This window comes from Sphaerodactylus townsendi, linkage group LG04 (genome assembly GCF_021028975.2).
Source record: "Sphaerodactylus townsendi isolate TG3544 linkage group LG04, MPM_Stown_v2.3, whole genome shotgun sequence".
Lineage (NCBI taxonomy): Eukaryota > Metazoa > Chordata > Lepidosauria > Squamata > Sphaerodactylidae > Sphaerodactylus > Sphaerodactylus townsendi.
This window is the reverse complement of record NC_059428.1, coordinates 95,601,250-95,614,982: the sequence shown is the minus strand read 5'-3', so window position 1 is coordinate 95,614,982 and position 13,733 is coordinate 95,601,250.

Below are 13,733 nucleotides of genomic sequence, written 5' to 3'. Positions count from 1 at the left end.
ACCTAGCTGATCTCTCATGGTCTCAAGGCAAGTCAGTGTGGGAGAAGCAAAGGAATAGTCAGAGCTAAAACTAACCAGTACAACTAAAGGTGGGCTTGGCTGTTTTGCAGCCATGAAAATGAAGAAAAGCCTCTTGAAACACAAATGCAGGTTGCTTCTACTAGTGAACCAACCAAAAGGACTCATTAGAGAAGAACTTAGGACTCATTACACTCAACTGGCAAAACAGATATTGAAAGCAAGGAAGCAGCATTTGGATATGTATGTATTCCTAATTTGTTAACAGTGTCATGACATTCCAACAGGTCTTTATGGCGATTGAATCCAATCCAATTTCAACTCTTAGAAATGAAAAGTTTTCTATCCAGCCTAATTACAAGGAATAGAATTCTGAGAGATTGTACTGACTTGGAAAATGACTGATGCAGGGTGGTAAGCATCTCTCATCTAGACTGTATAACATTGATTAGGACCAATCTTAGATCTAATCCTACCTTTCAACAAAAGGGGAGCAAGACTCTAGGCTATGTAATTACAGATGAGTTTTGAAAATACATCTTTTCATATGGTTTCAACTTCTTCATGTGTCTGTTATTTAAAGAGAACGTCATGAAAATGATACACCAGTAGCAATTTTCCCCACATACACTAGTTAAGATTCACAAATCAGGTAAAGATCAATGTTGGCTCTGTAAAACTCCCAATGCTGATTTCATCCATAAGTGGTGGTGGTGTCCACGTGCAATGGAATTTCGAAGCAAAATTGTGAAAATGATAGAATTTGGACAAAGATCCTCCACTAAAGTTGTAGGCACTACTCTTTGGCTACATGTCGACCGTGCCAAGAAAATTTCATATAATTCTTCTAAATGGAATCATGGTAGCACATCTGGTGCTTGAAAAATACTGGAAATAACCTTCTTTTCTGAATATGTAGTTATGGGAAGAGAAAATAAAAGACTTGTCAGTGATTAATCAATTAACTTGTTTACAGTATAAAATACATTAATACGGATCACAATTGATCAGTTAATTACTTAGATATGAATTTTCAGTGTGTGAACCTTTATTTCCTTTGTAAGAATCTGTTAAGTGTTAAAAGATTTTTTTTGAAAGTGAGAAAGTAACCAGAATAATGCCTTACAGAAAGGTCTGTTAAAGAATCATATATATGTGGCAGGTGTCCGTCAGGCTTAGAAAATGTCAAATCTAGAGAAATGATATAACTTCTGCATTAGCAAAACTTACATCAAAAGAGCTCTGTGATTAATGTTTTTTAAGAGTTCCCTCTCATTGTTAAATGATTCTACCAAGCATATTATGCTGTTTCCTGCATGCACTTCAATGTTCAAAAAGAAAACATTATTTCATAAGGACTCTGGTAAAAATTCATCTACGTAAGATGTGAACTTGGGACTCAGAAAAGTAACAGACTGATATCAGTTGAGCAACTGCTGGAACTGGAAATGTCAAGCTCCTGTTCTCAACCAATCACACAACCTTCAAACTTCTCCAAAAAGGTAAAAAATTGTAGTGGTGGCATTAAATAATAAATCAAACAAAACGTGACAGAAATGCCTTCTTTCCTAGAAGTTAGCTAAGAATACATTTTCCATTTCCCCTTTGCAATGATTCGATTGGGTGGGTAACTTGGGTGCATATCTGCATTGTGGTGTTCATTTGGGTTCCATTAAGCTGGCTGGGAGTGTCCTTAAATATACACTGGATTAGAGAGATGCAGGTTCCAGTAATTTTGAAGCCACGGCGTGCGTGCGTGCGTATAGAATGGGAATTCTGGGGAAAAATTGAAATATATGCAACCCTTCCTGATCTAACCTGAATTAATGTTTACTGTTTTAACAACTTAAAAACATAATTCATAATGTAGTCAAAACATAAACTGCATTATCTGGCACATTTGTAAAATGTGGAAGTATGAAAGCTTTTTCTTTCTACGTACAAAACTGTGATATACCCAATACTAGAACGAGAGAGATGCAACCACTGGTCTCTCAAAATCATTCCATGATGGCCAGCACACCTCTGGCAGCCTAAAGCCACTGGCAATGATCCAGAAGCCGACTTGAATGAGTGGTTAGTATAGCAGATGGCTGAATGAAGGGAACAGATATAGCAAGTTGGTAAGGGAAGAAAGGATCAATATCGCGCTCTGTACTATTTGGAATTTGCAGTCTGGAGTGTATGCAGTTGCCCCTGACACTGCTGGGAGCTTTACCTACAGTGTACTTGCAATAGAAAACCTATGAACATATAATGGGATGGGGAAAGGTTTAGCAGAAGATAGAATGTAGCAATAACATGTTTAATAGTCTACCTACGAACACAGAAGTATAATTTCCAGAAGTTCTGAATTCATTTGGTGAGGGGAATGCTTTGGGGGAAAAAATTGAAATATAAGCAATATTTACTTATTTATAAATCCATATTTTATTGCTGCTTTTAACAACATAAACAGCATTATTTGTAAACTAAACATTTAATACTGTTCTATTTGGCCTATTTACAACATTTAAAAGTATAAATGCTTTCATTTCTAACACACAAAATTGCAGCACACCCTGCTTTAGAAAAAAAGAGCAGCAAACACTATGCTACGAGAATAAATAGTTCTGCCATCTAAAATATGGGAAAACATGACGGCTGAAAACAGGAAGCACAACTTTTGTAATAATAAAAGAAAGTATATTATTTGGACAGTCTTATAAGTTACAACAAGACCTTCAGCATGTCTGAATATCAGGTGTCAAACTTGCGGCCCTTCAGATGTTATGGACTACAGTTCCCATCTGGAGGGCCACGAGTTTGACACTTGTGGTAGATGAGCCAGAAACAGCAGGGACAAGGCAAGTGACAAAATGACTTGAGGAGCACACAGTGAAAATAATCAGGCAAATACCATTTTAAAAAATACGTCCTAAGCATGAAACTAGGTACCGTGTTTCTCCAAAACTAAGACAGTGCCTTATATTAATTTTTCTCCCAAAGATGCGCTATGTTTTATTTTCAGGGGATGTCTTATTTTTCCTCTCCACAGCTGCATGCTCTGGTGTTCTGTTTGACGGGCATGCTTCCAAACAAAAACTTTGCTACGGCTTACTTTCGGGGGATGTTTTATATTTAGCACTTCAACAAAACCTCTACTACGTCTTATTCTCAGGATGTCTTATTTTCGGAGAAACAGGGTAGGAGGCAGTTAAACAACCAGACGGCAATGAAGTGACATGGGTGCTACAGGAGATTAGGGAGAATACAAATAACTCCAATCCTTTTTTCTCCCCACTGTGCCTGAACAGGATTTCCGAGGAGCTGAGTCAAACAGAATTGACAAGTCATGAAGATATCGGGTCCAAATGTCACTACTCACTCCCCCTGCAATTCTTGAAAAATATAAATGCAAAATCACTAAACTAGTCCAGCTTGCCAGAGAACTGGAAAATAGATAACATGATACTTAAGGGGGATGGGGGATCTATAAGGGAAGCAAGAAAATTGCAAAACCAGTTAGCCTAATGTCCACTCCGGGTAAACCTGGTAGGAAACATCAATTATAGTTTTAAACATATAGAACAGTTAGTTTTGCAAAAAAAAAAAAATTAGGATTTTATAAGTAAGGGGAAGACAAGTCTCACCAACTCTTTGGGGCTCAATGAAGGTTACCACAGATGTGGATAGGGATGATCTCATAAAACCACATACTTGACTTCCAAGAAGCTTTTCGAAGTCCCTTAGCAAAGGCTTATCAATAAATGTTAACTGTATTGGGACAATAAGAGGATGAATCCTCCAATGGACTGGTAACTGGTTAAGCAACAGGAAACAGGGAAGGTATAAATGAGGTTTTTGCAGTTGATCAAAGTAAGCGAGAGGTCCATGGAGGAGCTGTATGGGGGATGAGTGTTTTTTTTTAACCTGGTCACAAATGATATGAAGTCAGGGGTGAATAGAAATGCCAAGATGTCAAATGACAACAAGTTATTAAAGATGATGAAAACCTCAGTGAATTGTGAAGCTCTCCAAGGACTCACTCTAAGGTGGGTGAATGGAAAAAAATGGTAAATTCAGCAAACATACAGTGATGTGCATCAACCAAAAAATTATTATTTTATATATCTGTTGAAGGGGTATGAATTCGTAGTGCTTAACCAGGAAGGAGATCTGGGAATTGCTGTTATTAGCTCAATGAGACACTAATATCAACTGAATGTGTAGCAGAAATGAAAGAGACAAATTCTGCATCAGGAATCATTAGGAAAGGAATTTAGAATACACCTGTCAGCACCCTAATGCATTTATATACAAAATGGACAGTGTGGCTGCATTTGGAGAGCTATGTACAATTCTTATTGCCCTTTCCAAAAGGGACATCACAGCACAAGGTTCAAAAGTATGGAGCACTCTCCCTGTCAAGAAAGCTAAAGTGCCTGGAGTTTTTTAAATTTATTAAAAAAAAACTGGAGAGAGAAGTAGTAAAGGACAGAAACATACTGAATTATGAATGACAAAAACAAAACAGCTACACATAATGGCACATATCTTACTTAAAGCTCCTGGAAGGGCCACTGAAGTAGGAGGAAGGAATATTGCTAGGATACATTCTAGAGTGCTTCCTCTCTTTCCTAATCCAAGAAATTGGAGTCACCCAATGAAGCTGATCAGTAGCAGGTTCAGACTGACAAAATAAAGTGCTTCTTGATAAAACGGATGAAATTCAGTGCCACAAGAAATGGTAATGGCAACTAGTCTAGATATTTAAAGTGCAGGACAAGCCTCTCAGCCATAACACTCAGTATTCAGAGGCAGTATGACACTGACCACCTTTGGGAGCAACAGCATGTTTTTGTGTGCGGGAGGACTATCCCCCTGATGTGCAAGCAGGCAGCTTTTCAGAGGCATCTGGCTGTTGACTGTAAAAGAGGGTGCTTGTACAAGATTGACCCTTTACCACCAAATTCTGGTGACATATTTTCCAAGGCTGCTTTAAATTTAAATTCATGTCATATGTCTCAAATTGGCATTTGTTTTAAAGAATTAAGAATAAGTTATATGTACTATATGTCTGTACAGATTCCTAGCTACGGTTCTTTACCCAAATAGGCTTCATCTGTAATCCCAGAATAAGGATTCTAAAATTATTTTACGAGCTATCTAAAAATATGGGACCCACAATTCCTAGTCAAATCCACAGCAGGTGGGAACCACTCATTTCTCTTAGAAACCAGGACTTTAGTGCAAAGTAACAACAAAATTCCTTGGCAAAACTGTGAATGGGGTGAGCAAGTGGTCTCCACCCAAGAGAGGTTGTTACACCCAGCCAGAGAAGTTGCTGAGTGAGATCTCCTTATGCAGAAGGGACAAAGGGAAACAATAAAACCAGGTAAGTCACATTCAGCTTTTTAAAAAGAGAGAGATGAGAGAGAACAGAGAAACTACTTCTCCAGCGTTGGGGACAGTGAGGGACAAGAGAGATCTTTGGCCTGATCTAACAGTACAGCACTTCTATTCGTAGGCAAACATGCACTCAGTTCTCAATCTGCACTGTTCTTTCTTTTAACCTGACAGGTGCTATTCCAGATCATGTGAGCGATAAGGGCCAGTCCCTGGAAGAAGCGGCGGTTTCCCTCCTACACTGCGTGCCATAGCACGACCAAGTGCAAACAAGGGGTGGGGGCAGAAAAGCGGCCTTTCTTCTCCCCAAAGGCGGCCACGCGGATCACAGCACGAGACACTGGGATGGGAGACTGTGTAGGTCGGACTCGTCACCCGCCACTCCACCCCACTCCCGTCAGTGTACGAAAGGCCAGCCCGGCCTTCTACTTGCCTGGAGTTTGGGTTCCTGCACCCGCGAGGCCGGGGACAGCCCTGGGCCTGTGAGTAGAAGGGACGGAGGCTGCGCGGTTCTTCTTCCCGCCTGGGTTAGGCCGTGGTGTTGGTGCGGGCGGTGGGGGACAGCACTCGGGCTAGGCCGAGGCCAGGCCAGGCCTGGGCACTGGAAGGCCGTTGGCGCTCTAGGCGTGCGCGTGGCTGTCGAGATGGTGGCGATGGCTGAGCAGGGCCGCCTTTTCCTCTTGGATCACCCGGAGCCCAGCGCCACCATCTTGGGGGGGGGGGGTGGTGAAGAAAAAAAGAAGAAGACCGAGACACGGATGTCGGCGCGGCGCAGCCTCGGAGGACTCGCGAGGAGGAAGGGTGGCCCGGCATACACCGCGCCAACGGGGCGAACGAGAGAGAGCGACGCGCGCTCTCCTTGCGTGCTCGACCGCTCTACCGAGGCCCGAGTCATAGAGTCTGGCCGTCAGGGAGTGGGCGGGGCTAGAATGGCGCTCCCAGGAGAGCCTTGTCTAATGAGGCGCTCGCTGTGCCTCGCGGCTTCTTGCCTGGGGCGCACGGAGGTGTGAGCGCGAGGACAGCTCTTGCGGGGTTTGTGATGCAAGAAGGAAAAAGGCAGGGGCAGGTTATGAACGCTGGAAGGCGGAGAGACCCATGCGATGTGCATTCAAAGAGAAGCGAACGGTTTGCAAGAGATGAGAGTAGTGGAGATACAAATGCGTTTACACTTGTCTCACACGTGTATTTGCTGTGAAATCTCCCAATTTGTCAATATTCCCTTGTGAAAACTGGCCGTCTGAGATGCATTTCGTATCCAAACGTGGATACGTATTTTATTTCCGGATTTCCTTCCAGTAAATGTTGGCAATCCCATTTGGGTGACTTCCACATTTGGGTGACTTCTCAACCATCATCAGTGTATCTCTTCTTTTTTAGCTACTCAGCGATAGGCTAATATGAGAATGAATCCACAGTGTATATGTTGATTATTGTATTACCTACACGTATAGACATATCCAGGAGGACGGTAGGAAGGGGGAGTAAACACTGTTTCAAGCCGTGATGGAAGATTGCATCATGTTTTTTTTAAGTGTCTAATTTTACGTCAGAATGAGGTGAAAGTTTGGAAGAGCTGCTGAGGGAGATGCTCTTAGAAATGTTCAGAGATATTCTTCAGAAGACATCGGTCTGAAGTAATGTTTTATAGAGGGAAGCCAACATAGAGAGCACAGCCAGACTTTCTGTGAAGCCTGGCCATATGTAGTAATTCCAGAGGAGTGGTCTCTTGTGACCAACCTCAGCTGGTCCTGTGGCATTTTAAAGAGTAACAAAACCATTCTGGCTTTCATAGACTAGGTACCATTTTTGCAGATACAATGAGTGACTCCTTGTTTAATCTTGGTTTCATGTAGAAATAGGCTTGAAAAAAGGACAAACAGGCTCAAGGGATTGTGAATGCCAGCAAGTACATGGTGAAATGTAATTATGTGAAATTCAAACCTGATGAGGAAAAAATACCACGGCTGTTCACTTGTTATGATAACCTAGTAAATATCAGAAATGGGTGGAGAGTCAGAATTACAGTGAGATAAAAATCCTAAGTGGCAGTTCGGCTGGAAAGGGGGAAAAACCCCCATTTTGGCTGTTTCATCATGGACTATGACATTCTTTTGTTGAAAAGTTGTGGTTTTTCAGTCAGAAACAGAATGTCCCAGTAGACTGAAATGTCCTTCTGCTAGTTTCTGATATTTAATATGTTTTGTGTCACATACGTAGCCAAGGAGACTGACCTGTTTCTCCAGTGAAAAGGGGAGAAGGGCATTGTTGCTCAGTGTGGTATAAATATCATTGGAGAACAAGCAAGCAGATGATGAACTACTTTGCAGTTCTATTACCGGTACTTTGCTTATCAGGTGTGTTATTACGTTGATTACAGTGATTTACATTGTATGCCCTGCTTGAGTCTCCATGAGAAAAACGAAATAATAAATAAATAATATACATATTTATAAATAAGTATAAATAAATACATACTAGGTCCTGTTACTGCCTGAGTAAATATGGGGACAAAGTTGGGCATCTAGGTCTGTTTCACAGTTGGTGCCTGTTTTATTTTTATTTTTTACTTTTTTTATATTCTGCTCTTTACCAGTCAGGTCATGCTCAGGACAGATTCCAACAAAATACTTACAATATAATATATAAGTTAAAACACACAGTATAAAATCATGAATTACTGATTTAGCTTAGAAGATGGCACTCTAAATTACAAATATACTATGTATACACCAGTTGCTCCCAATAGCGAAATGGTTTAAAACAAACATATTAGATGGCCAACAATAACCCAGTAATGTAAAGATGGAGAAAAAGGAAGGAGAGAAGGACAAGGGAGCCCAGCTGATCTAATGAACCGTTGTTGCCTCAAACATATGTCTGGTGGAACATCTCTGTCTTATAGGCCTCATGGAATTAAGTCCCACGTGGTATGGGTCTTATTAGACAGAGCATTACACCGTGTTGGGGCTAGGGCTGAAAAGGCCCTAAGGACAGCTAGAGAGTTCTGGGGCCAGGGACCAAAAGCAAGTTGTTTCTTGCAGAGGCGTTCCTCCCATAGGGCAAAGTGGGCAGCTGCCCAGGGCGCCACCTTGTGGTGGGCAACAAAATTGCAGGTTCGTTTGTGGGGGATTTTGTATTTTCAGTGTTTTTTCTGTTTTTGGCCTGCAGGGGGCACAGATTTTAGGCTGGCAGCACCAAAATTTCAGGGATTTTTCGGGAGACTGTCCTGATGATATGACCCAGGTTTGGTGAGGTTTGGTTTAGGGAGTCCAAAGTTATGGACTCTCAAAGGGAGTGCCCCCATCCCCCATTGTTTCCAATGGGAGCTAATAGGAGATGGGGGCTACACCTTTGAGGGTCCATAACTTTGGACCTCCTGAACCAAACTTCACCAAACCTGGGTGGTATCATCAGTAGGGTCTCACAAAGATACTCTGAAATTTTGGTGCTGCTATCTTAATAATTGCACCCCTGAAAACAGGCACTCCCTAAATTTCCCCAGATTCTCTTTTTAAATCCACTCCCTTCCTGCCAATGCTTGTTTTCTTTCTTTCTTTTATTCTCGCAATGCCTAATAAAGGTTATTACTATTATTATTATTAAATCCACCCCCTTCGACATGGATTTAAAGGGAGAATCTGAGGTCCCCAGTTTTAACATTGAAAGAGATTCTGTTTCAGACTGGGGGAGAATCTTTGTGTCAAAATAGCATCACTTTCAAATGCCAGTTTAAACTAGACCCCGAATTCTCCCTTTAAGGTGGATTTAAAAGGAGAATCTGGGCTCCCTAGTTTAAACACCATTGAAAATGATGCTGTTTGGGGGTGGATTCCAGCATCACTTGTTTAAACGAGGGAGCCCAGATTCTCCTTTTAAATCCATCTTAAAGGGAGAATCTGGGGTCCCCAGTTTAAATAACATTGAAAATGATGCTGTTTCCCCCAATTGCGGGGACTGGATACAACACCATAAAATGTTTTCATAGCAGTAATAAAACATTTTGAAAGCATTTTGAAAATGTTTTCCAAAATTTTTTTCTGCTGTGTGGCATGGCCTATTGCTGTGTTCAGATTTGTGAGTTGGGGGATGTTCTATAATGTGATGGTGACTTTGAAATGACCTGGTGGAAAAAATCATTGTTTGGTCACAGTGGGGGAGGGTGGCCACCCATGGGGGGGCATCAAACTCAGGTTTTGCTCAGGGCTCCAGTTTGCCTAGGTATGCCTCTGGTTTCTTGAGAAGCATGAAGCTCTTTGGGGAGCATATTAGGAGAAGTGGTCCTATAGCTACAGAAGTTCCAGACCTTTTAGGGCTTTGAAGGTAAATGCCCAAACCTTGAACCTGATTGGGCACTCAGTCTGGAGCCAGTGTAGCTGATGGAGGAGAAGTTATTTGTGTCCTCTCCATGGGATCCCTGTCAGGACCTGTGCTGCTGCATTCTGGACCAGTTGGAGTTTCTGGAGAAACCTCTAGGAAAGCTGTGTGTAGAGTGAGTTATAGTAGTCTAGCCTAGAGATGATTGTTGCATAGATCACTGTGTTCAGGTGTCAAAGACCTGACCTGGCCTTTGGGGTGGTAGCAACGCTGAGACATGGGGTCTGAACCAGTACTCCAAACAACAAATTGTGTTTCAAAATTTTTATTAACGAAAGGTTTCAAAACAAACGTTTCAAATATAATAGTGAACTCAAAATCAAAGATGTAATTCAGATACACAGTAAAAGCACAAAACTAAAGTCTACTTACTCAAAAGAAATACTTGTTGGCAAAATATATAAGAAGTCATTAGTACATGTGCAAAGTACTTAAAATATCTTCAGGCAGAATGGAGGCAAAAGCTTAGGCAAAGTAAAGTAGCTACTGATATTATGGTCCAAACTGGCCACATCATGGGATCATTAATTGACCAATAAGGCTATACCTTAATCAGAACATTCTTGATGATGAGCAAATATCTATCCCTCCCTTTTAAAACGAAGCTTATCCAACTACCCTTCTGACAGACCAGTTACAGCTCGCCTAAACTAATGAGGATGATTTCATACTCTAACAAAAAGGATGACCTTGGAGGAGAGTACACACATCTCTAACTATTGACACCTGCTTTATGAACTTTATGAGCTCATGAGAGAGAAAAAGGATTTTTATTAGACCTTCTAGCAAATCTAGCAAACAAAATGTATTCTCTCTTCACATCAGGCCAGTGTGAAACAGATAGGGGGGCTTGATGGAGGTCGAAAAATGCCATCCAAGCTGTCTAGGCATCTAAGCTCACACCCAAACTCTTGACAATGGGAGCTGGTTCCTCATACTGTTAAATCTATTGGGTAACAGACTACGTGCTCAAAGACTCAGTGGCCAAAAAAGGCGAGAGATCTAAGTATAAAAAGCTCAGTAGTTTATTAGGATACCCCTGCAGCAAAGGTATCCCTTCCAGTGCAGAGGCAAAATGACAGAGAAAAGGTGCAGATTATATAGGATTTTCACTATATTGGTTACATCATTGGTTACTTTTCAAAGCATTCTTTAACTTGTCAGAAGTTGCAACCGACAATTATTAACATCAAGGTTGTTCCTGTCTCTCACCATATGCAGATGCCATTTTCAGTACAAATTGCAACAGAGTCCTTGAGTCATATCAAACAGGGGTATTGGAATAATGAACAAAAGTATTTATGCATATACAGCATCCTTGAGAAACTGCTAACAAACACCAAGCGCTGAGACAGTTTGGAGATAGATATGTTGACTCTTGGGTTGTTACAATTTGCACATCACAGGGACACAGTATTTGGATACTGGAGGCTGAGTGATATGTGGCCAGGATCTTTCTTCATCACTGAGCAACAGTAAACAGATGCTATCTTTATTGTGGATAACAGGAATGAGGGACTCATTCACACCATTCCCAGGGAGTGAACCTTAATTTCAGTATGCAGATGGTCTGTTATCAGCTCTGTTGTGTCAACTTGAGAGTCCAAGACTTCTGGCACAGACAGAACTTTTTAATAGAAAGCAGAATCAATACTAATACAATCGTAACATAAGTGACAGATACAATATATTGAGTACAGGGTATATGAGGCATAGTCTAGTCTAATACATAAGCAACTAACTAATAAGCATAATACCAAGTGGTACAAAGATGTGTAAACTCATGCAAAACTAGGAAAACAAGAAAGCCTAAAATCTTATTCTGGGGTGGCACTACAATACAGACTGGGAAGCTGGATCCCATGGTCTGACCCACTCTGGTGCATCCACAGGACCTCTGCCTTCTATGGATTCAATTTCAGGTAGCTCTGCATCACCCATCCCAGTACAGTGTCCAGACACCTGACCGGGCCTGGGACAGTATTTGGCCAGCTGTCCAACAAATATTTCGCTGCATATTGACAGTAACCCAACCCAAAATTCCTGACTAGCTGGGCAAGGGAGTACATATAAATGTTAAGAAACATCAGGGAGAAGATCACCCCTTGCAGGATCCCACACACCAAAGGGAGTCATGTTGAGATTCCCTCAGCCCCACACTCTGTCCCCAACACTGAACAAATGAGACCAGCTACTGCAAGACTCCCATGTAATCTGACATTGGTAAGGTTGTGGGTCTACAAATCATGGTCAAATGCTCCTGAGAGATCTAATAACAACAGCAGCGCTGCCCCACCCCAATCCAACTGTCTGCAGAGATCATATGTGAGAACAACCAGAATGGTTTCCACCCCACAATGAGGTCAAAAGCTGAACTGGAATGGATCTAGGACCCATGCTTCTCCCAGGAAAGCCTGGGGCTATTCTGCCATTGCCCTCAACTACCAGGATTCAAAACTGGGCAGTAGTTGATTAGATTGGAAGGATCTAGCATTGGCTTCTTTAGCAACAGCTTCCCTGCCGTCTCCTTCAGCATTCCTAGGAAGACCCCTGCACTCAGGGAAAGTTTGATAATCTCTTACAAGGAGCCTCATACCCTTCGGGCTGGCCTCAACCAACCAGGACAGTCATGGGTCAAGGAGGCAAACAGGATTCTGTCCAGGTAGATTACACAGTAGTCAGGACCCTGCTGACCCTGGTTCAGGAGAACTGTCTGAATTGATTAAATATAGGACCTGAAGATGGCCAAGGGGCCTCTAGTTCACTCACTGCATCAGCTTTGGCAGGTAGAGCATGCCAAAGCGACAAGACTTAATCTGCATAAAAGCTTGCAAAAGCCTGACAGGTAATGGCCAAATTTCTAACATTTTTGGAGTCCCTTTGTAGGGATGTATGTTATCCAATTGTGCCAGGCAGGCGCAATAAAGGCCCCATAATGTTTTCGTTGTAACTTTCACTGCTGTCTCATAACTGACCTACACTATATTCTTGCAGCTTTGTTGGAAATACATTGCCAAGCTTACTCTAGTCGTCTAAGCTCCTGCTTCTTCACTCTTAGTTCCCCGGTATACTAGGGGTCTAGTTTGGAGCAGTGGCAAAGACTATGTTGGGGTGTGATCCTGTTGATCATGTCTGACATGCAGTTTTGCCCATTTGTTGCCATTTTATTTAACAAAGTGCGTGTGGGGGGTGGTATTTGATCCCGCAGAGCATTCTGAAAAACAAATGCATCTATGAGTCTCTGTGGGCAAGCATAGTCTGCTTACTTCCTATGTAGGAGGGAAGTTGGCAAGGGCAGATAAGCTTTCAGGGCAAAATGTGGTCCATTGTTGTTACTGAGAAACTGTTTAGGGGCAGATATCTGTCTGTAAGCAAGGAAAGGTCTGCCATCAGCAGCCACATATATTACTTATAAGAGCATATAGGCATTTTCCTGGCATACATATTAGGAGGACGTCATATTCTTCCTACTGTTGAAAGGAGCTGAAAAAGGAGGGGAAAAACCATCAAAAATGAATTGCATTGTGTTGGTTGAAGCAGAAGGACATGCTGAAGTGTAGAAAAAACAGTTGAATTTGCTTCCATCAATCTCTTGATAAAGGATGTTTCTTTTACATTTATTTTATTTCTTTACTTCACTTATAACCACCTTCCTCACTAATGGGAACGTTTGCCCCCTGAGTCAGTTCCATTGGCGATCAACATCTGCATGCTTTACTTCTCCCCCATCCTGTGAGTCAGGCAGAAGTGCCATAGAAGAGGAAGTCCGCGCCTTTGGCTGAGTTTTCTCTTCCACCCCTGGTGTCCACAGTCTCCCCTTCTAGTTATGTCCAGCGTGATCCCGATGAACCCAGGCTGCCTGCAGAGCATACAACTTTGCTAGAATAGTAAATGAGCCAAGGGAAGGAGGTCCAGAGAAACAGAAGAAGTGGCCGGCTGGCGAGAAAGGAGAG